This window comes from Athene noctua, chromosome 2 (assembly GCF_965140245.1).
Source record: "Athene noctua chromosome 2, bAthNoc1.hap1.1, whole genome shotgun sequence".
Taxonomy (NCBI): Eukaryota; Metazoa; Chordata; class Aves; order Strigiformes; family Strigidae; genus Athene; species Athene noctua.
The window spans coordinates 45,503,289-45,528,272 of record NC_134038.1 but is presented as its reverse complement, the minus strand read 5'-3'; the positions used below and the strand labels follow the sequence as shown (position 1 = coordinate 45,528,272).

At 35.8% G+C, this 24,984-nt stretch overlaps 1 protein-coding gene across 2 annotated transcripts in view; it reads left to right on the top strand.

Annotated features, from left to right (window-relative positions):
* Positions 1 to 24,984, top strand: part of SNTG1 (syntrophin gamma 1) — a 357,499-nt gene that overhangs the window by 96,779 nt on the left and 235,736 nt on the right. The window lies entirely within an intron of this gene.

Here is a 24,984-nt window from a genome sequence, read left to right as displayed (position 1 = left end):
AAACCTTCCTAGTCTCTCATTGTCCATTATCTTACTGCATTTGTTACTTCCTTCATGTCTTGAGGTATGAGATAAAACACTCAGCCACTACGTTATATTGCCTCTTGGTTGATACCTGTGAATGATTAATGCAGTAAGCTGGGTACAAATGAATATACAGGATAAGCAACATTTTTTTTTTTTCCTTTTTTCTCCGAAATGGTTTAGGAGAGGAGCAGAGCAACTTAGATTTTTTTCCCATTAGCTTCTTCACTTATCAACTTTAAGTCTTAAAAATAAGCTTTTAAGAATCCAACACTGGAAAATCAAATTAGGAGTACTGCAAGAAATACAAGCATAATACAAGTCTGATCTTTTTATAACCATGCAGACAGAATAAGCTGAGAAAGAAATAAGCTAGCACTGTGAACAAAGCAAAGACTATCTGTTAGCTTTGTTTATTATGATCGATTTAGATGCCTAAACATTTTTAACTGTGTTTGTATCTCTTAAAGTATATAACTCTAATGTTTTCCTCTTGTGTTACCAGAATCTTAAGATGATTATCGTCTTGTACACAGTAGGAAACTCAGGGTCTGAGATATCAAATAAAGAGTTTAGCCATTGAAGTCATCTGTTCCCGCAGAAGAAGCATTTCTGGTACACTTAAAATGAACTGCCTGATGAACAATTCACAGTATGAAGATTCAGATACAAAGGGCCACTGCTCCAGGCCTTCACCATTATTAGAATGATTCATCATATGCCATGCATTACATGATATGTGAAAAGACAAAGATAAAACACTGTTCTTGCTAACATACATATACTTAAAATTAAGCATTTGAGTAATTCTGTTGAGCTTCAGGAAGCTACCATGTTCTTAAAGCTAAGATGAAAGCATTGGAAAAGAAAAACAAACACTTAGAAAAGAATAGATAAATACAATAGACAAGTTATCTGAAAAGCATGGGATTTGAATTTTGAAATCACAATTCATATGTGTGTTTCACTACGTAAAACTTGAGTGATCCATAGTGTTTCCTAAAAGTTTCCTGAGTATGCTGGAATTGCATAAGCAAAGTAATGTGGTACTTGTAAAACAAGTTGGAATAAATGATTTGGCCTTTCTGTTTGCCATTTGCAAATGTCTGGTTTGCACTTGCTATTAAGAATCATAGATTATAACCCAGGCACAAAAGGAATTAATGGAATGAAAACTTGCTTGTGTTGTGGAATCTCGCTACCATGTTCCTTGTGTCAGTTCTGCTTACTGGGTGAAAAGAGTCTTGCCCTACAAGTGACACTGTTAATGACCAGGTGGAATTTTAGGTGGAACGTGAGTATAGGGAAGGTTTAGAAATTCAAATGTTCAGCCATACAACATCTAAAATTATCACAGTGAAAGGAAGGTGCATTATTAGAATTTACATATATTTTTCCTTCTATTGAGGAAGTTAGACAGTAAGTAGAAACATTTAAACAAGTACAACTAATGTGTGATCTAAACTACACAGTTGTCCTTATGGACAACTGGAGCCTGGTTGTTCAGTACGATAGCGTGGGTCCATCTTGCTTTTGCAGATTTTCAGAATTTATTTCTGTGAGCAAAATCTCAGTTTAAAAAGCCCAGTATTAGATCTTGGCTACTATGATAAAGGCCACAATATAAAGATCTAAAGGACTCATGGAAATTGTGTTTCTGTAGAACAGAGGAAAAAGAAACGAATAAAGTTTATGACTGCTGACGTTTCGTGTAGGAGGGAATGACTTGGAAGTAACATGTTACTGCTGCTTGTGTCACTTCTCACCTGATCTCTACTGAGCAGAATTCATTGCTTAACATTTACAGCTTGCCTCAAGGATTCGTTCACTTGATTATCATCTAAAGACTATACCTAGCTTTTCTATCACCTTACCATTTTAAATTTTTCCACCTGTCCAAAACCTCTGTGTTTGCTGCCAATATCCTAGTAAAACAAACCTGGATAAAGGTGAGGGTAAGGTAACTAGATGGTCATGTGGTAGAGGTGCTGTGAGAGGCTCTCTGAAGTCATCAGAAGCTCTTCAGGAAAAAACACTACAAATCACAGATAGTGGAGTGAGTCTTGATTCAGAAGGGGGTGCAGAATCTCACAATATTTTCATCTTGCATTTGCTCTTTATTATCTTGTAGTGTTCCCTGCCCAGCTTCTGAGGTGAGACTATGTGGGTTGTCTTACTCCCATGTAAAACAAAGCATTTAAATTCCAGTACACCGGTTCCCATGTTTAACTTGTGTCAGCACTGTGTTTTGCTTCGGACTGTTGGAAGCCCGGTGACTTGAGCACTTTGACTGTGAGCGTGTACTTGAAGTGGTCCTCTTTTTCACTCATCAGCTGTGATGAGAATCAGTGCATGCAACTTGCTGTTTGTACTGCAGTCAGAGTTTCTTCTGCTAAGCTTTCTGCTGTTTTGAAATTGTAATCCCTCTGGACATCCTGTGAAGCATAAATCTAATTCATCTGCTGGAGAATTGTCTCTTGATTTTACAATTTGTACTGGACAGTTACATTTTTGAAGTTGAGTGAAAATACACATGCCACACTGGTTTGTCTTAATCTTAGTTTGAGATTCATTTGGCCTGAGGTCATATGTCTTTCAAAAGGCAAAAAAAAAAGCCCATATCATCAATGTTTAGTCTACAGGATAGAAGCTTGGCATGTGGAACTCCTTATAAAGTGGCTTTTTAATGCCTATGATGATTTCACAGATAATTATCTTAGTTTTACAATGAAATAACACCCTGTAGGAATTTTGAGCCTAAGCCTTAGGATTTAAGGACAATCATATATTTCCAGTCCAGATAATGAGAATGATCACACAGTGATCTCAAAAATACAAAGGTTGCTTGTCAAATGCTACAGAAAGAGCTGAACTGCTTAAGTTCAAAGAATTTTAAGAACATACTGACTCCATGGGTTTTATTACATAAGTAACTCAGCATAGCATTTTCAGTAAAATAAAGATAGAGCAAATGCCTGAAAACTGAAATAATGTGAAATGAAATTTCTGATTGTGAAAATATCCAAAACCCACTTCTGAAATACCAGCATCTGTGTGAGTTTGATTATGCTACTTGTACAAATTTTATAAGAGAAATATGTCAAGTAATGACAGGATTAGTTCTTGTGAATTTATTAAATGATGTTTAAGACAGTTTTGTCTCTTAACAAATGTTGCCAGGTTTAACAATGAAGTTGATGAGAGCATCTGAACCATATCTGGAAATTTTTCTGGATCTACAGAATTCACTGGCAATCAATCTAGCAATAATTCAGAATTTCATTTTATTATTAGAATAAATGTACATAAATCCCTAATTGAAATTATGCTTTTCTCACTTCAGATGGATTTCAGTTGTTTTCAAGGATGTTTTATTTTTCTAACTTGTATGAAATATGATATGCATCGCTACAAGTACATTCAAGAGGTATTTTTGTTCCTTTGATTCCTATCCCTTTGTTTCTTGACGTAGTTAACCTTATTCCCTTCACCGGTGATGTCAGTTGTCATGTTTTTTTCCCTCCCTTTCATGGCAAAAAGGCCAGGTTATGACAATACGTACGCTAAGGTTTTCCATAAAATACTTTTCTCCTTTAAAATGCTCATGAACATTTAATGTAATGAGAATGTGAAGTATACCTCACTCAACTCCTGCTGGATATGTCATCTTCAGAATCACTACTTGAAATACTGGTCTTGTAAGAGACCACTCATTCTTGGTGGAGGACAAAATGCTAATGCTGTGAAGGAAACAGAGAATGATACAATCAAAAACTGGGGCAAGGATTGATTTCTGACAGATGGAGCTGATTATAATGTGTTTAATTCAAAGCCAAAATAAATAAATAAGGGAAAGCAACACGTGGCCAAATGTTAAATCAGTCTGTACTACTGGAAGCTCTTCTACAGTTCTTTTTTCTTGCATTTACTTCTTTATATAACATCTCTATGTTTATACCTTTGTATCTTGCACCAAGTCACCTTTTTATAAGTTTAGAAATTACATGTTATGTTAGATACTGTCATAGTCTAGATTGAGACAGTTGTGTCTTTAACTTTTCTTTAACTGAAGAATTGACAAGTGGAGTTAGAACCTCTACACAGCTTTTAAGTAAATTAGTTTAATAATCTGGAAAATATTTTTGTATTTGACGACTCGTAACTCAGTTGTGGGATAAATACTGTATAATGGTATAAATTACAGCCTAGGTCAGCACACAGTAAAATGTGGTGGACAGTATTAAAATTCTTTTAAATTCTTTTCTTAAAAAAAAACCCCACATTGTTGCTGAAAGGTTGAGAGAGCTTAAGTTATACCCTAATTCTGTGCAGAAATGTTCTCTAGATGCTTCTTTTTGCAGTAAGCTATTGTTTCATATTTTTAATTTGATTTTGCTTTGCTCTGTTTTTTTTTCCTGTGGTATTTTATTATTTTTGTTCTGTGTTTGCTTTTCATTCTTCTCTATAAAGAAAACAGCATGGGATATAGAAAACAAACTGGAGAAAAATGAATACTCTGAGCATTTGTCTTGAATTATTGAGGAGCGTGAAATTATGTTGTCATTCATTTGCTTATTAAGAACCAGAGAAGAGTCTCATGTTCTCATATTTCTGATGAGCCCCAGACTGTGCACCAGTGTTACATTCAGGTTATATGTAGCAGAAAATTCTTCACAACTTCTGTGCACACTCTTCTCCTTTTACCTTATTTCAGTAATCTTTGATGTTTTGTAGGTTCATGTTATAGCAACAGTTTTCCCCAGGGGCTTGAATATACATGTAGCTGATAAGGTTGTTATTAAAGGATGTAATCCTTACTTGTGGCTATTTGGATCAGATACAAGGTCTAGCTTTCATTAGTGTACTGAACATATCAGCTTTGTAGGACCCCTGGGATCGCTTGCAATGATAAAGCCAAAATTTATGTTGTCAGGATAGAAAATGTCATGTCATAATTGCCATTGCTGAAGGTGAAATATTTCTGAAACTTTGTGGAAACACTTTCAGGATTCTACTGCCATAAAAAAAACCCAAACAAAAAACAAAACAAAAAAAGAAAACAAAGCAAAAAATACCCCCCAGACACCCAGAAAAACTTGTAAAAGCAGGATGTTCTAGTACTTGAGGATTATGAGAAATGACTGTCATAACTATATTATGCCATTAAGACTCAGTATCTTCTTCCAGAGTGTTTTACTAATTGAAATCATAATAGTATCCCACAGACTAAACTGAAACAAAAGGGTGGATTTCTGATGGTCTGCTCCCAATACATTTCACTTTTGTAAATCTTTTCTTATGTATAGATATTCAGAGTACATATGAATAGCAGCATATACAGACACATCTATCTACATATATGTATGCATGCAGACCCAAAGAACAGTTGTCAAACAGCTATTTAGTAACTAACACCCATTTGTATATGAAGAATCTGCAGTTAGTTCAGTTCATGCTGTACAATAGTACAGCACTGCTCACTTTCTAATGCATTTTAAATGACATCAGTCTCCATCATACCTGAAAGATGTTGTCAAAGAGGATTCATTTCCTTATGAAGAAGTTTTCTAAGCTAGGTAGAATGAAATCATCCTTTGAGATGTTGATGCTTTTCTCTCAACTAATAGGAAGTTAAGGCTAGATATTTACCTTTTAGGTGGTTGAATCAGGCTCAATAAATTCAGTTTTCTTGCTATCATTCTGCTGTCTCCTGATTAAAGACTAATTGTACATTTGTGTGGTTTAATCACTGAAATATAAAAGATACTACTTCATCTTCCAAGGAGAAAGTATGACTTGTTTGTTAAGCAGAAGAGACAGCACTGTCACAAATGACTGAAATCATCAGAAGGGAACCTGCTGGTGAAGAGTAAAACAGCTGAGATGGCAGTTGGGTATTCTGTCCTTCTGACTGAAGAAAAAGAGTGGAAGATCATGGGAATGACAGATCACTGTCAATAGTGTACTGCTCTGAAAGATATTCTTACTTATTTATCATTATATCCATGTTTAGAAAGAATGTTATGAAACAAAATCCTTAAAATTATGAACATTTCTGTTACTTGATTTTGTTAGTGTTTTATTTAAATACAATATTCTGCAGTAGAGAAGTTTTAGAGCAGTAAAGGATCATTTCTTATTTGAAAAATAAACTTTGGCCTTTTAAAAACTCTACATTTTTCTCCTTCAGATTGTCACTGGAGATCTTTTCCCTGTAGCTATGAGTGATGAGCAGAGTTTGATATATTATTTGATATAATTAGATATTTTGGGGTGAGTAAAAACATTATTTTACTTTTTAGAAATAATTTCTAGTTGTTTTCATTACTTGATGTGGATGATAGAAGGTTTATATAGTAGAAGGGAATCATTCAGTGATGTAATAACAATTGTTCATTGAAAAGAACCTCAAAACTTCATGAATTAGCAGCGTTTGCTTAACTTCTTTGGGAAGGAAAAGAACTTCATGAAGTCTTATCTGAGCATTTCTTTTAACATTCCCATTGACTATAGTTATAGTACTCTGAAAATGCTGAGCATACTTTATTTATCTTGTGGTAGTATTGTTAATCTGCAGTAAATCATCTAGTGTCCTCTGCCTCTGATATAAGATTATGATGAAAATCTACTCTCCTTGCTGTAAATTCAATAACAAAACCACTGTTGATTATATTCTGTTCGTATTTATGCCTTCTGGGAACCATCCATATTGTACTACCTATCAAGTAATGCATATGGTTATATTTTCATTTGAGTTATTAATTCATTCCAAACTACATGTTTTTCCTTTCGGCTTTAACGGTCTAGTTATCTATGCTTTACAGCCATGGTCAAGATAATTACTTGGAGTCCTTGCCACAAAGCGAAAAAGCCTTGTGCACTGAGGTGAACATGGTTGTACTCATGCATAAAGAGAGGGCGTAGACTTTTCTGACATATTTGCTGACAATGTGACATTTAAAGACATTTCAATGTATTGCTATTATAAGGAGAGGCTTTTCCCCATCTCTTTCTTACTAGGATGTGCTTATTCAGAGAAGAAACAATTCAGTGTCCATTTTCTTTTTCCTTTAAGCACTGTGTAGGAAGTTACAGATTCTTTTCTCAGGCAGATCCATCCACAGTGTTAAACTCATTAACCATGATACAATTAAAACAAGAATTCTAATGCAGAGTGAATGAAAGAATACCAAAACACTGAGGCCTGGATTAATCCTCTCTAATGCTAGATGTTTGAGTGTGGTTTCTGATGTGCAGCCAGCTGTTCTATTCTTCCCTGCAGTGGATGGAGGGAGAGCATCCTTAGAGGCAGTGAAGGTTTAAATGGGCTTGACTGTGCTGCAGAAGTTCATGTCTCTCCACCAACTGCAAAGGGAGAAGGTGGCAACATTTCTGTTATCCTGTCAGGCTGTGTGCCCCCCAGTTTTTACTTGTGCAACCCTTGCAATCAGAATTCATAGCAAAACATAGTTCTAGTGCCCTTCTATGAGTCCATCTTCAAAACATATCTGCTGTTCCTTTTTCATAACTAATACATCTGTGTCTCTGGGTTCCTAGGTCAAGATAGTGTTAGTCATCAGTTGCTTTATCATAAGAAATCAGTGCCATCAGGTTAGTGGTAGCAAAGATAATGTGAAGCAAATCTGTCATATGGCAGCCAAACTAATGATGAAGACCAGGAGTATTGTGTTCGTGGTGATCAATAGTGTTAGCGGAATAGTCTGCATTCCTAAAAACAAAGTATTCTTTAAAATCAAGTGTTCTATTCAGAAAGCTCAAAAGAAAAAAGTTAACTGGAATAACCTGTGTGAATATTTATACTACACACTTAGCATAATGAGTCAGTTATGGTCATCCCATTTTAGTAATGAAATCTAAAATAGCACAAAAAATAGTGTTCTGCACTCAACTAGTTCATCATGCACAGAATTCTCATCATTAACTTATATTTAGCCTATGTTTAGTATAGATGTGTATTAAACTGACCTTATTAGTGGCTACTTTAATTGCTACAAAGTTATTGATGTTAACCTTATAAAATAATTTTTTAAAATGTGTAAAATCTTTAAAATAATGCAAAGTATTTTTTCTTTCCCTTAACAAATACCTTACTGAACAAGGGAATTCATGCTTACCGGAACAAATCAGGTGTTTTTCATCTCTATAGATCCAGAAGAACATATTAGTTGTGCAGCAAGTTGTTTTGCCAATTATCAGGCCTAGCATAAAGGACACAGCCAGCATAAAGATGAACCAATAACCAAATTGTATTTGATACAAAAGGGTCAGTACATGGGTGAGCACTGGGGGTACAAACAAGTCAGTCAGATTATACATAATCAACATAAATCCCAATGATTCCAACACCACCACTACACAACCAACAGTGGGTGGAATAAACAGTGAAATACAGTCTCCCATAGAAGGGATGGGAGACAACCAGATCAACAAGCCAAATACAGAAGACCAAGGAAGCCACATACTGAATTTCTACACAGCCCACATTTACAAAAGCCAGACCTGACTGGAGCCCAGTCCCAGGGAGGCAGGAGGCCCTTCCCCAACAGGGAACTCTGCAAAGTGCATCTACCTCACAGACAGACACTGCCTCTGCCTGCAAGGGGTCCCAGCTTTTACCCCTAAGTGGGACACCTGACCTTTGCTCACTCAATGCAGACACCTGGGGCTCATTTACCCAATGGCTCTGTCTGCAAGGCCGGCACCACCCTGGGGGGAAGCCTAAAGGTAAACTCACCCCCCCTTTGTGAAGGGCTGTGGGAATCACCCATATGTCAACCTTGATTTGGGGCCTGGGGTTGAAACCCCAGCATTTCATCAGTCCATGATAGAAGCATGTTAACCTTAGGCACTAGACAATTTATCTTGAAAGAAAATGGAACATATTGGAAGACAGAGAAAAATGTGTGTTGTGGGAGGTTCTTTTTATGAAATACGAAGTCTTTGTGAAAGCTGCTGAGATTATAAAATTGGTTTTGATCCAAACACAGATTAATAGACACACTTCAACTAGCAAGAGAGTTGACAGACAAATTACCAAGTAGTTGCTACAATAAAGGATACAGCACCCGAATCTCATCCTGTGCATTGCAACTGGTGTATAGTTGTTTGAGAAATTGCTTCAAAAACTAAATTTGGCTGTACAGGCCTTGTATCTAGTTTAAATTAATTTTGATAGCTGCGTGAATCCAAGTAGAAAGTCAATGCATTCTTTCTTTTCTACTTAAACCTTAAAAATTATGCCTGTTGCTATGGTGTCTTCCTTTATTTGTACATCTATTCCCTAGGTATTTTTCTGGTAAGCCACATATCCTATAACTATCTAGTTGCTGATTTCTGTTTAAAATAGATTTAAATTAGTAACGAGATTTAAAATTCTGAAACAGTTATCTAGCAATCTCTTCTGAAATGTAGATGGTAAAATCTTGTTTCTCTTGAGTTGGTAGTAGACTCCTGATAAACAAGTCAGATGGACATGTGTAGGTAGAGTTGCTCTGTATTTGCATGGCCTGGTGTACAGGATGCTAGGACCTCGGTTGCAGACCAGAATGGATGCTTTAATATTGTTTGTAAAATATAATGAACGTAAGAAGACTTTTTGAGGTGGAGTTTCTTCACTGTGAGGAAGACTACACTGTGTAAGAAGAGTTTGAGTTAGTGTGAGTGAAGATCCTTTGCCCTGGAACTTTTAGGTGAAAGAAAAGTACTTCAGTCAAATCAGACTCAGAGTTCAGGCCTAATATTAAAGAACTAATAAAGGTATTATGGAAAGTCATCTGTTTTACAAAACCAATAATAAATCAAAATGGGAAACAAAAATTGTTACTAGTAGGCAAAAATCTATGTATCAGGAACTTGTTCTGTGGTGAAATCAAATGCAGTGAAATGGGTGCAGAGATGCAAGATAGCATTTTCTCCATCCATCTCTGCGTATGTTTTTTCAGGAATCTCTTCTGTACTGGGCTGGCTGGGATAGAGTTAATTTTCTTCACAGCAGCTGGTATGTTGCTGTGTTTTAGCTTTGTGACCAGAACAGTACTGGTAAGAGACTGACATTTTAGCTGTTGCCATAGTGTCAAGTCCTTCTCTCCTCACTGTCCCCATGGTGAATAGATTGGGGGTGGCCAAGAGGTTGGGAGGGCACACAACCAGTTGCATGACCCAAACTAACCCATGAGATACTCCATGCCGTATAGAGTCATGCTCTATAGGGAAAAAGAGGGGGTTTTAGTTAGGTTAGCCATCTTTGCTCAGAAAATGGCTGGGCAGCAGCCAACCTGTGGGAGGTGGTGGGTGATTGCCTCTGCATTGCTTGTTTCATTTTGTTTTCTTTCTCTCTTCTTCAACTTCTACTTGATTAACAAACAGTTTTTATCTTGATCCCCAAGTTCGCTTGCTTTTACTCTTCCTTTCTTCTTCCTCCATCTCACTGGGGGTGGAAGTGAGCAAGTGGCTGTGTGTTGGTTACTGAGGTTAACTCTCAACATCTTTCTAGTCTAATAAATCACTTGCCTCTCCCCTATCCCACATGCTGTTAGGACCTAGGAACTGTAGTTTTCAAAAGTACTGTATGCTATGTATAATATTCATTACAAGTTGGGAAAATGTGTGTCTTCTTACTGAAAATACAGATTATGTATTACCTAATTTTACTGTTTACTGCCTGCTTGAAGTCAGAGGGCTAAACTGTGAATTGGCATGTGCGATAGCCAAAAGAAGGCCAAGATTTAAGAAAGCATTAGGTTTTTCTTTTCAAAGTAACTTCTTTTTTTTTTTTTTTTTTCCACTGGCTGGAGCTTGGGTTGTTCAAAGAGTTGAAAACAAGTTACTGGCAAAATGAGGGGAGCAGGTCCACAGACAGCAGAGGACCTTTCTGTACATTGTTCGTGACAACTGACAAGACTGCAAATTTCCTGTGCAGCGGTTCCCTTCTGGGAGGTGGTCGGGGAATGTCAGTGCATTGGTAAATGTTTTGCTTGTCGATTTCTTTGTTAGAGAAACCCACTTTGTTTAGTACAGATTGTATGCACTGTGTTCAGAAATAAATGGTACTTGTGTTGAAGGCTCTGTTTCCATGCATTTACCACCAGCAATTACCTAGTGGAGGACCTGGCAGAGGCCATTACTTAGATCAGTTGGTAATCCTTGGATTAAAACCTAGGAGGCTGAATTAAGTTCAGGATCTGATAACAAAACGAAGAATTGGCAAACGCCTGGGAAGAAGTTTGGGAAAGTCAGAAGAACATCTTGCAAGACACTACGCACTTACAGATATTGACAGTGTACATGATGTGTAGAACAACTATCAGCTCCTGTTCCAGAGGAAGTCAGGTACTGGTGAGAGTTTGCAATACTTGTCTCTGTATTGACATTTCAGGTAATAGATCCAGACAACAAAAAACTTTGGGCCCTTTTCTCATGGGATCTGCCATTTGTAGTTGAGATTGGGAACCGATTTTGTATTCCTGCTTTAAGGGAATAACCACAGAATAATAGTGTTTAGCATAAAGAAATGCTAATTTTTGGATTGGTGTGAAATGCTGTGTTATTTTATATCTTCTAAGAAAATAACAAATTAAATACTTGTACCCTCAAATTTTGGAAATATCTTTTTTTCATCACTAACAAGTTCACAAATTTCACATAGATATTTGAGAATGTATGTCATTTTCTTTTGTGCACTTCATAGTCTGTGAGTGGGAACAGACCCATATAGAAGCTTTGTAGATGGATCTTCAGTGTTTAATGCTTTTGATGTTACACACTGTAGTGCTGATAGGAGGGTGTTTAGCCCTTTTTGTATCTGCCTGACACCAACTTAATAAAGAGGCATTTGGCTGGTTCCGCAGTCTCTGTATGTTGTTTGAATTAAAGCTTTGGCTGAAAACTTTGATTGGATTTACTGCAGATATTAGAATATTAAGTTCCATATATTCCAAAAAGGCTAAATGTCATTACAAATCTCGCCTTACCTCACCTTCTCTCAGTGGTGACATTTAAGCATGTAATTATTTTGCTTATTTTTAAAATATGTAATGTGTATGAAGGGAGGCTTGCATGTATGCAAAATCAGTTTCCTGAGAAGTTTCACTGTTTCAGAAACGTGAAAGCAGTTATATTTTTTCTCAACATTAGTTTAAAGTCATATTAAAGAACAGAACTTGCTATGTCTTTACTTGAAGTTAATTGCTTACTGACAATGCTAGTTATCTTCAGAAATTGTCTGAGGGTGATGCTCAGATTTATCAGACGTGTTTCATTATAATTTGTCACACCTTAATACAGGTGTTCCTTCAAAAGAATGGAAGGAAGAATTAATTTAAGAATGTATTTCATTAGTAGACTTTTTTTTTCTTAGTGGACTCCCTATTAATCTGTTGTAAGATATTTGTCTAATAGTTTCATTAATAGTAGTTGTATTAATGAAGGCACCTGCAGGTTAATCCCTAAATGCTATCTTAGTTTATATATTGCTAGCAGGCATGTTAATTTCCTAAATCTCTTCTGTATTTCCTATGTTACACTGACAAACACCTGTGAGTTCACAATGCTGTTTCTTTGACTACATAACTGCCTTGGCCATCAAATCATCTTGAAAATCAAATGAAAAGTGCAACAGCCTTTGACTTTCCTGGGATTTTCTTGTTTCCACATCTGGATGTGCACTCACAGCATTTTGTGATAAAGAAACAGAATAAACATCAAAGCTAGAAATTATTCATGAAAAGAACATGATAAACCTATTCTTCTCCTCCTTGCCCTTTCCTTACACAAATGCTAAATGCATGAAAAAGTGACAGGTTCTTATGCGTATGTAAAAGTCTTATATAGCAAGTTTTAAGCTTCTGGGCCTGAAGAAGAGTACAGTGAAAGGAACATAATTTTATATTTATAGTAGTTATGAAACTGTAGGATCTTCGGTTATTTCCAGTATCTTTGATCCCAAGAACCTGAGGGCTGTCCAGCTTTTGATCATATACATCTCTCTGTGTCTCTCTCTTCTCTCTCCTGGATCTCCTCCTTAGCATGAGTAGTTCTGGACTTTGATCTGAAGCTGCTGTCTTTGAAAAAATTTTACAGGTCAAAGAGTTTGTTAATTATTTGCTTAATGGTAATGCAGATTGCATCTAAGACTACTCTGGATGAAAACAGGTTGTGAGCTAGCATTCGGTTTCCCCTGAGGTCTTTGAAATGATTGCGTTTTTCCTTTTTTTATATGATTAAGATCATGGAGTTTACATCATGGACAGGTTTCTGGCTAGAAGTGCGTGAGCACTGCGTGCTATACATACCATTGTGTTCTGCCTTTATTTGTTCTGCATGCCATTGCGTTTTTATCCTTCTTGTGAGATAGGCATGTATTATCTCAGAATTGAAAGGGGAGCCTGTCCAAGCTGTACACAGATATACACATAAATGGCACAGGATAAAAAAAAAAAGCTTTGAAGATGAAATTTGGAAATCCTTTTTGGCGTGTGACAGATACGAGATGTACGCCAGTCCTTTCTCTCTTCTAGTTTGCTATTTGTACACGAAGAGCAAATGTTTAGTTATCTCAAAGGTCCAGAGAAGGAAGCAGGGTGCTTATGATAAGTAAAATTGGATTTGGTGTAAAGATTAATAACACAAGAGACATGCAGTGGAGCTTATTAGCCCAGAAGCTTAGCCAGACAGATGGATTCTGGGTTTCTACTGAAAGGATACAAATGGTATAAAACTCAAGTGATTTATTAAAAAAAATAATACTCTCAACCTCAAATGTCACCACATCAGGAGCTGTGTCAAGGTTTCATTACTTTCATTTATTAAAAGTGAAAACTTTGAACCTTAGTATAACTTACTTTCCCCATTTATTTATTTACCATTAGGCCCCTGATCTGTTGGACACCCCATTGGAGAGACATTTTTTAGTATTCTAGAATGATTTTGGAGAATTTACTTTAATGAGAAACATAAATTTCCTGAAGTATTTTAAGGACAGAACATTTTCTTGGTCTAAATCTAATTTATAGTGGTCAAGGATTTATTCAAAGTGCTTTTTTCTTCTTTTTTTTTTTTTTTTTTTTTTTTTCAACATGGATAAAATGCTGACTACAAATCAGTAACATTTTGAGAATGCTTACTTTCAAGAAAGACCGGGATTCACACAGATGAAATTAGTGTCACGTCCTGCAGATAAGGGTGATAAAGACCCATGGACCCTAAAATACTGTCATAGTTTTAATAGAAGGTTACTGTCCAATCCAGAATATGTTGTTATGATAAAAGAACAAGAGAAAGTTCACTTTGGTTTTTATTGTCTTATAACTGCTTTCTGGGAATGTGAAGAGCATTTTGCCCTACTTTTTCAATTCCACTGTTCTAAATAATTTTATATAGTAAATATAGCTACGATTATGCTATTGGGACTGAACAGAACTGCTTTAAAAAGATGGATGAACACACAAGCTAATTGGATTCTATATTTGTTCTTGCTAAATCGTCACTGGTAATTAAGGAAGTACACTAACATTTCACTTCTTTATAGAGAAATCTCGTTTGGCTGCTGTGGAGAACATTTAGTAAATTTTAAAACCAAAAAAAGTGTCAGCGTACACACTGGAGTATTTGGAATAGAGGATATTTTCCTTTGAAAAAGATTCAACAGCTCTTAACAGTGTTATGTTCACTACCAGGTCAAAGGTGTATTTTGACAATTCTATGTCAAGCTTGCTTGCCACAGGAAATTCATTCAACCCCCACCTAAATAAATAGAGATTTCACTAATTTTTGAAAATTCGTTAGTTATTTTTTCTACATCTCTTGAGCAAAATTCTAGATTTGAGAACTGACGTAATTCCTTTTAAATAGGCACAGGTAATGTTTTTTGCCCTGTGTCCACCAACAATTTCTAAAAGCTTGCTCCCACTCACTGATCATTCTAAAGGTTTGAGTTATTGTATTGTATGGTATTATGTTGTATTGTGTTTTAGTAGTGTTTTTCCATCACTGCTTTTTCTGTGGGTATACCAGGTGAAGAAAATTGAAGTTTTTGTCTTGATAGAAAAGTGTAGCAAATAATTAAGTAGACAAGCCTTTGCATTGTTGTTCTTGCTGTGACTGTAGGAAGAACACCATTTTCTGTCATGCAAAGCTCATCAAACACCTTTCATTTTTCCTGCAGTCTTTATGCCCTTTCCTATTAGTAGAGGTGGCTTATTTATTCTATAGCTGTGTTATCATAACACTATATTAATTTTAGTGAGGAAAGTAAGTGCCTGTTCTGATTCATCATGATTCCTATTAAACTCTGACATCTGAATTTGTTTGAAATTACTAGTAGTCCACAGGCTTAAAAGGATTCATTAATGTCACCAATTTTAAAACTATCTCTATATCTAGATACTTTTAAGGTCAATCATTTAGTCGGGAAAAGAATTCAGAAAGTTACAGACCACTACTGAAGTCTGTTGAAAATATTCTAATGCCTGTAAGATCAGGTAGGCATCTGCCACTTGTGCTTAGCTTATACAGATCACATTTGTCAAACATAATATGCAGCATTATAGTTTTTAATTATTTTCCTCAAAGGTCTGTGCAGCATTTTCTTTTACTGCTTTTAAAATGCATATTCTTCTATCATATCTTCACTCTCCCATTAAGTTAATGTTTGACTCTTATTCAACAGCACACCCATTTTCTGATAATCACATTTGCTAGTACTGTCTTAGAGCTTAGGGGTAGAATCATAGAATCACAGAATGGTTTGCGTTGGAAGGAACCTTCAAAGAAGAAAGAACCTTTAATTTAGTTCAATCCCCCTGCCATGGGCAAGGACACCTGCCACTAGATCAGCTTGCCCCATCTATCGATGTGGTTTTTCACACAAATGTGGTATCTTCATGTGAATAATCTTTTAAAATTTTTCAGTTATAATTTGATATCTAAAAAGATTCTTTCCTCATCCCCTGCCTTTTATTACCTCCCCTAGCCTTAAATTTAATGTTTTCTGTCAACCCATTCTTTATGTCTTCACAATCCATCAATCTGTACCGTTCCTCTTTCTCACTTCATTTCTTACTCTCTTTCCTTCCTTTACTTTGCAATTTTTGTCCTTTTAAATTTATATTTAGAAATGTATATTTATATTAAGAATTTATATTTCATATATTTTTAATATTATTTTTTTACTTTTTTCCTTATATTATCCATGGTCTTCACCTAATAAAAATATCTTCTTTTCCCCTTCTTCTGTTCACATACTAACTTTATCCTCCCTTGTTGCCTTTGAATCTCTTTTGGTGTCCCTACACTCTTCTTCCATCAGCCATGTTCTAGGATATACACAATATGGCCTTCCTGTATTGTTCTCTATAAAAACAGTCTTACTGTTAAACATAGATTTCTCTCTTATTTCCTTATGCCTTTTTTCGCTGTCTCTCAGGTGTCTGTCACAATATATCATTCTTATTCCTCATCTAGTTTCTCCCTTCCCAACCTTATCAGCTCTCCATTTCTTTCCTGATTGTAGTTCTTATTTTTTTTACCTGCTTTTTTAGTTAGTCCCTTCATATCTATCCATCCTCTTTTTTTTTTTTTTTTTCCCTACTCATATATCCATTCTGAGTTTCAGCTCTCCTGTCTAACAAAAATACCGCTATTGAAAGTCATGTTCTTCTAACCACATCATTTCTCTCTTTAAATACTTTTGTGTCCTTTTACCTTCGAAGTCATGTATCTTCTCCTTCCCTTCCAAACCATGGTGTACTTTCTGATCTGCTGACCTCAGCGTCATGCTCCAAATATCTCCTAATTACGTATTGCTTCGCTCTTGTTTTAGGTCCCTCTGTTAGCCTAAGGTTTCATCTCTGTCAATTCTACCTTTCATAACAGTGCCCCATTTCCTCTTGCCTAGGGACTTTCCTGTTTTCTGAGCACCTGTTTTCAACCTTGGAAAAACATTTCTCCTTAAATCCCACTGCATCACAGAAGATTTCCTAATTTGTTCATCTCCCCAGTGATAACTGTATGCTTTCTTTACTGAAGTTTTAGGCCGTACCTGATCTTGTGAAAGATGGTCTGAATTGCTGATGGTAAAGTGCCGTGTAAAAATGCAGCGTTATAGAAAGTATGATTTATATTATTATGAATTGATATTATTTCAGACAAATTTAGAAATCCTTCTAAGATACTTATGCTTTGTGTTTTTCATCTCATCATTTTTGGCTCTCACCTTGTAATGTACTTTCTGCTTCACTAAAAGTATGATAATGAGGCATGCATAATTGAAATGAAAATCTCTTCAGAACCTCTTCTGATTGAATATGGTGAGAATCATAATCAAGCACTCCTGAAGTTACAAAAAAATATGCATATTGATGCACAGCAAAAGTCTGGGCTCTGTATGAGTTGCTTAGTTGGCTGACATACTGTCTTTTGAATTATTCTAATTGCAAAAAAGTATCAGGGATACACTAATGGGCAGTAACAGAAATAAATAATCTTGCATATCCACAACAAAAGAGCTCTATATATGAATTAATTAAATGACAGTGCAAGTTATTGGATGCATCTTGTGTACAGAAATGGTCTTCAAAGGAGCAGAAAATCCACAAGAACGAGAAATCCCTGTGTCTCTGATACACTCACAGTTTTCTCTGCAGATGCATTTTTCCGTGTTGTAAAGACTTATGCACTTAGCTTGCATTTTGAAGCAATTCTTTCCTGACTTTTGGGATAGTGATGCATGACCCTAAGTGTTTCAGTTCTGATTATGAATCTTTCTTCTGACAAGTTTCTTTTGTTTAGGAGGATTCTCTTGAACAGCTGATTTATTTCTCTGAATTATGGATAGTGCTAAGTTCTATAATGTATGCCATGCTTTGAATGAATAATTGCATATGTACATAATATGAAATAGAAATGTGTTTAAAATACTAATGAAAGAAAACCAGGGCCTGTAAAGTTAAGAAATGGTAGCAGTAAGATTCCATGTGCAACCTTAATGTGATTTCTAATCCATATTTGAGTGGATAAAACTTGTAATTGCATGATGATATATTAAAAAACGAAGTGCCTCATTGAATGCATAAGGTAGACAGTACTTATCAAAGCTGTAGTAACACAACATATAGTTTTGACACAGCATCAGTGTGCCATATTTATTTTGAACCACCGAGGTTCCTTTTTATAGAATATTGTCATTAGCTGTTTTCTTGCTCTCCTGTGATAGTTTTAGGACGCTTTATTATATTAACAGCTTTCTTTTTATAACATACCTGTTATATATTTTCCCCTTTACATCCCTGTAAAAGTTACACAGAAAATGATTAAGGCCAAAATTAGAAAAGCTGTCAGCTCATTGTTTCAGACTATTTTGCATACTGTAATATGTTATTTGTTCAAAACAGGCCTCCATTACTAGTTAAGTAAACAAAGCACTTGCAGGATCCCAGGGGTTGAATCATAAGAATATTATTATAATACTAGAAACATATCAAAGCTGCAGGTGACACCTGTGGTTTATGTTTTTTGTCCATCACCATGCAGGGACTGCATGGTCATGTCAAGAAAAGAATCCAGTATTTCAGAGTAGTGTATAACTGTCTTAATTACAGCAGTACCTGTTGCCACATTGTGATGCTTAGCTATGATGGAAAAATTCATTCTGAGTACAACAAGTGAAGCAGAAGTTCTGTGGGGAGAAAAATGGTATGTCAAAACACACAATTAAACACATGTTAATTTACATACACCAGGAACTTAAAGTAATATGTTGTGGGTGACTCAGTGTTACTGTTCATGGACTCTGGAATACTTGACTGCAGTTGTAATTTATGTGCTTTTTATCTGTTTAGGTTTTTAGTTTTGTTTCTCTTAAATGTACATTTAATGTGCTCTATTTCTAGCGGGTTTTGGGGTTTTTGTATGTTTTTTTCCTCTGAAGAAGGTGAAAAATTAGAAATTTAATCAAATGTTCCTATTCCCAGTTTGGTTTAATTATTTTCTTTAGACACTTCAAATATTTCACAGCACAACCCTCAGTGACTGAAGGTAGTAATATAAGTGGAAGAGATGAAAGCCTTTTTATTTTGACAGACAACAGATGCCTCTGGTCAAGAACAGAGGTATCCTTTTCCTATTGATTTTCTTGCTTTTTGCTAGATAGCATAGGACCATGAAGACTCAACACTGGTTGATTTTAAGCCTGTTGAGGAACATCCTTAGTTGGTTACAGACCTTTTTTGTCTGTTCTTCACTGCTGTTTTGTTCTATCTTTTCCTATCACCAGCTGCCTAAATCAAATATTTTCATCCAAGCACTTTGGACAGCAGTAGAATGAATATAAGAAAGAAAAACATTTAAATAAATCTTTCTCTCTCTCTCTCTCTGTGTCTCTTTATCTATCTGTCTGTGGATCAGGAAGCCTTAAGTGATAATTCTAGAGACAAATCTAACAACTCCTACAGCCATAGGATGCTGTTCTCAGGTGTATGAAAAATTTGTAATGAATTTACTAAGCACCATAAAGCTAAAGTCTTCAAGGATTAGAAGAGCAATGAAGCTAGTGAAGGGTCTGGAGAAAAAATCTTATGAGGAGCAGCTGAGGGAACTGTGGTTGTTTAGCCCGGAGACAGGGAGTCTTGAGGGAGACTTTATCACTCTTTACAAATACCTGAGAAGAGACTGTAGCAAGGTGAGCATCAGTTTCTTTTCCCAAGTAGGAAGTGACAAGAAAAGTGGGAAAGGCCTCAAGTTTTTCCAGGGAAGGTTGATTGGATAATAGGAAAAATTTCTTCACTGAAAGTGTTGTCAAGCATTGGAACAGGCTGCCCCAGGAAGTGCTTGAGTCACCATCCCTGGAGGTTTTTGAAAGGCATCTAGATGTGGTGCTTAGAGACATGGTTTAGTGGTGGACTTGGCAGTGTTAGGCTTACCGTTGGACTTCATGATTTTAAAGGTCTTTTCCAGCCTCAATGATTCCATGATAATAAGTCAGTCTTAAAAGTCTGTATGCGATGTATGTCTACTAAATTAAATCAAAGGCCTGTGCCATGTCTAATTAGGTCCATTTTCTATGGAAATTCCTGTAGAAGTATTTCTGATGTGAAAGCCAGTTTCCTGCTGAATTCCCTGTGTTCCTGGATGTTATGATGCAAGATCTCAATTTCTAAGAAAGCATTTGTAACATGGGGGAAATAATTTTCTTTCCTCAGTTTCACTCTTAAAATGGATGAGATTTTTTTATAGCTGAAACTTTCTGGTAGAAAAAACAAGGGATATCCAAAAAAACCCACTACATTTTTTGTCTGCAATATTCTCTGTGTTAGAATGAGTGCAGAATGCTCTGCATTAAAATGGTATTCTGGGTTAAATTGGATTTAATATAGATCCTTCTGTTACAGGCAGACTTTTAAGCTAAGGACTGCAGCTCTGGATATCCTCCAACTTTTGCAGTTAATTATGGCTGTAGACAGTGTTCTAAATTTTGAATCTCAGTCGTATCTGTAGTGCTGCTTCTTCAGTGTCTAAAAGAGGTTTAGCTATTAATGGAAGTCTGTTGGCTGAGATTCTATCCAGAAAGCCTGAAATTATATCTGTGAGCTGAAGGATTCATTTAAAGAAATGGAGGATTATTGGGTTTGTTTCTCAACATAGCACTGTGTACTGTCTTTTTTCTAGAAAAGGATTTTTTGTGTATTTCTTATCTTTACAGAAAGGCCCCTTGGTATCTTTTCCATGTAAGGGCAGTCCTAACACTGTTGGTTTTCCCTAAGATACAGTTTTTGTGCTGTTTATTTAATACACTTTCGACATGTTTATTAATGCTTCATTAAAATTTTAATTTTAAATTTTGTAATGATTTAATTTTAAATGGTTGTAAAAATGAACAAACAATGCATGCCATATATCTGTTCAGTTGTGTTACCAGTCTTCATGGATAATTCTTACAACCCCACCTGTTGCAGGAACTATCTTCCCTTTTTGACTTCTCACATTTACACACATTGTATTGTTTCCCGTGTCAGACCATGGGGCATTCTTAGCTGTCCCTCTTGGCCTCTGAGCTTCTTCTAGTCTTTATGAGAGTCCTACTTTGATAAATCATGCCCCAAGCATTTAATGTTCAATTATGCTTTTAAATTAAAATTAGTCTGACTTTTTTTGTCCAAGATTTTTATATAGGTGGCATAACACTGTGTGGTATTTAGTAGTATATTAAGGCATTTGTTGACCTTTGCATTAATTTTTATATAAAGGAATATTCTTTATGAAGATATAATTAAAAATCATAAAATCAGGTGTGGAAAAAACGTAAAAGAAGTACTATAAAATAGTCATATGAGGAAACATGCAATACCACCAGCATGCCTTCTTAAGTGCATCAGATAAGGAAATGGAGAGTTTAAGTTCAAAATAAGATCTTATAAAATAACTTAGAAACTTTTAACCACTAACATGCAAAATATTTGACTAATCCACCAATAGTAAAAGATGCTACTTGTTAAATATTAAAGCATGGTAGAGTTTTGCTATACTCAATACTTAGTAGTAGTGCCCAGTAACTATGCAGTTCACTCCTACCAGCAAATTACTGTTGTTTCCAGCTGAGGCAAAGTATCTTGCCTTTCAGGTTGGACTCCTCTCCAGCCTTAGAAATTTTCACCTACAGTGATTTCAGGACTGGTCCTCTAGTTTCTATTGGTCTTTATTGTGTATTTAGTAGTAGTTTTGCTTTAGTTATGATTGTATAAGGTTATGATGGAGACAAGGAGAAATACTATAATATATGGTTTTATTTGAAAAAAGAACCTAAAAGGTTGGCAGATGACTATGGAATAAATCAAGAATTCCCATTTTTCTCTCAAATATCCTTCAACACTAAGACTACTGTAGTTTTCACTCTCAAATTCTGATTAATTAAAATTAGTTGTTAGGTGGTAGAAGGAGAATGGGAGCCATAATCACAGCAGAAGAGTAAAACTCAGGAAGAGTAGTTGCAAGGCAGAAGTGTCAAATTAAAGCATTACATTGTGTGTGAAAGGAAAAGATGTTGGACGTGAATAGATGTATCTGATGGAGTTTGAAGACTGGTAGCTCTTGGGGTAGAATGCTGCAAAAGCTGAAAGCAAAAGGTTGAAATAGCAAAGGCATTCAGATAATGAAAGATTAAGGATAAAAGTGTATGGATAAGGGATAAAATAAGCATACTATTATTATTGATAAGGAAGAAAGATGAAATATTTCTTTTATACTATTGGGAGGTTTTATAGATCTCAGCTTCTTGCTTCAGGAAGCCTTATGTAAGTAAAGTATAAGGAGGAAAATATTTTTGGTAATTATTACCTTGGACAAAAACAAGTGCTTTGAGGAAAGTGAAAACATAAAACACTCTGTGTCCATTATGTTTCTGCCCTACTGTAATGAATTTCCTGAACTAAGGGCTTCCAATCTGTGTCTGTCTCCCCAGTCCAGGCAAGAAAAAGTGTATGAGAAATGATTACATACGAAGTTGTTCAGATATAGTGGTAAGGAAGAGGAATAAATATCATGTCTGTAATTTAGACTACACAATTCTTTCAAGGGTTTGTCTGTATTAGGAAAAACAGAGCTATATGTTTTGTGATAAATTTCTCAGTTTTGTTGCAAGTTTAGTCATAATGATGTTTTCAACGTTTAATTGAGCTGCTGGAGCCCAATAGTAGACTATAAGAAACTACAGTCACCAGTGTTTTGGACCTTGTCTTTATGCCAACATGAGCCTTTGCCATGGTGGTCTGGAATATGTATGTTATCAGCTAAAAAAAGCTATTCCTGGACTGTAGGACTCAGTGTGGAAAGGCCTTAATGGTTATGCTTATTTCCATGACATCCATCTTTAGTCTTGGGAAAGACTAACAAAATAAATCAAAAGAATACACTGGAAACCTACATGTATGTGGTAATGGAGTTCAGATGGAAAAAAGGGCTAGTCCAGTAAGTGACTGCCAGACATGGAATCCTAATTTTGTGCCTATGTAGTGTTTTATTTATGGGGTCTTTTGCTTATTTGTTGAGTTTTGACTTGTAAGTTGTTTGGGCTTTTTTTTAACTTGGTTTTGTTTGGTTTGCTTTGGTTTGTTTTTGGTTTTTGTTTTTTTAACTCTAACGGGTTAGAAAGGACTTGGTGGCTAGGTAGGTGAAATTTACATTTCTCTTATATCTGTGAAATAATTTTATATTTTGAGGTAGTTGATGTTGTGTAGGTACATGGGATGTAGAGAAGGATGAAAATAAAAGAGGTCCCTTTGGGGAAAAAACAAGTATAAAGGTTGGTTTTATCAGTTGATGATGCCAACCAAGTAAATTACAGCTATCCTGAGGTAAACAATAATTTCTGCTCTTAAAAGAGACTACTGCCAGTGTCTAACTGAGTCTTTCTAGGTACTCTGTAGCAAGTAGTCCCCAGTGGTAGAGAAAACTGCAAATTAAATATTATATTACAAGTAATATAGTTTCCTTTGAATCTGTAAAAAAATTGAAACCATTGGGGTTAAAGTTCTCTGAGGCAAAGTTTTTAGAATCCTTTCTGAGCTATTTAAGCCGAAAATAATTCTACTGACATCTTGGTCCTTTCCTGTTCCTCTGGGGTCTCATGCTTTGTTGCACTTTATATCTCCTTAATGCTGCTGCCTTTGTCTGCATTTCCCACTTAGTTCATTCCTTTTGATTTGCCTCTTATATCTGTAGCAGAATTCTCTTCTTGTGTGCTTTTTCACCCAAAATCTTCAAAACTCACAGCATTTGGGCTTATGCTAAGCTCCTGAGTTGACTGGCCCAAGCAGCAAAAGAACCTCCAGCGCGTAAGCTAGAAATTGCTTGGAGGACAAGCTGCCGCTATCCTATAGCTGCCCAACTGAAAAGACACAAACCTGAAAATTTCTGTAAAGCAGCAGCATTGGAATAAACTCAGATTGCAAGGCAGGAGCCAAGTAAAGATATACCACTGTAACAAGACAGAGAGTTGGAGGAAAATGATTCCCAGGATTAACAAGCTGCAGAATTTATGCTTACTGAACTGTTAAAAACCAGTGAAGGAGGAAAATGAGAGCTATCAACAGCTGCAGAGCATGAGAAGCATGAAAAAATGAGAGGTGCAGGCAAATGGAATGGCTAAAACAATGACATTTTGGAGTGGAAGAGATTGGAAACATTCGTTTTCAATTTTTAATTAGATAAACTCTGATTTGAAAATGGATATGAAGCAATCAAGAAAAACTGTGAGAGTCTGGTATCTTCTGAAAAGTCAGTTAAAGGTTCCTGTTGCTAATGTGCCAAACGTGACATATTCCTTGCTAAAGTAGTGGGAAAAAAGGCACTGAAAATGTTACCTAAATGACTATCTTTATCAAGATCTGTATGTCTCTATAAGGACAACAAGTCTGGCAAGGGAGGAAGTGCTTATCTGTGAAATGGGGCAGTTACTTTATAGTCAACCCCAAATTCATTTGCAATTAAAGAAAAAATCCTCTTCAAAAAGTGAAGTGAAAATGAGCTGCATTATCAGATGGTGACCTACTCAGTACTTCAGTGGGCTTTACAAATCTCATCAAGAAGTGCTTTCATATGTGTGTTAACTCTTAAAAGCCAAGCAATAATAAATACGCGGTATGTGATAGTATGTGATACTCTCTTGCCAGACATTACCGTCCAACTACAGTTGGAGCAGGTGATTGTGGATGTCTTGATGAATACTTTGTATTTTGGTTCTATTTCTTCTGTACAAGTAGTTTAATTAGCAAAAGAAAGTATGTCTTCTGAGAAAATGTATTATGAGTGTTGCTATATTGATAGAAGCATTTTGAACTCATTAAATATCTTAATTGTTTTGATTCTTATTTCCTTTCCTATCACACGGTCTTTAAGTAATTGAAAGTCATTACGGCAGTGCAGTAGTTATAATTTTCTACAGAAGTTAATTGT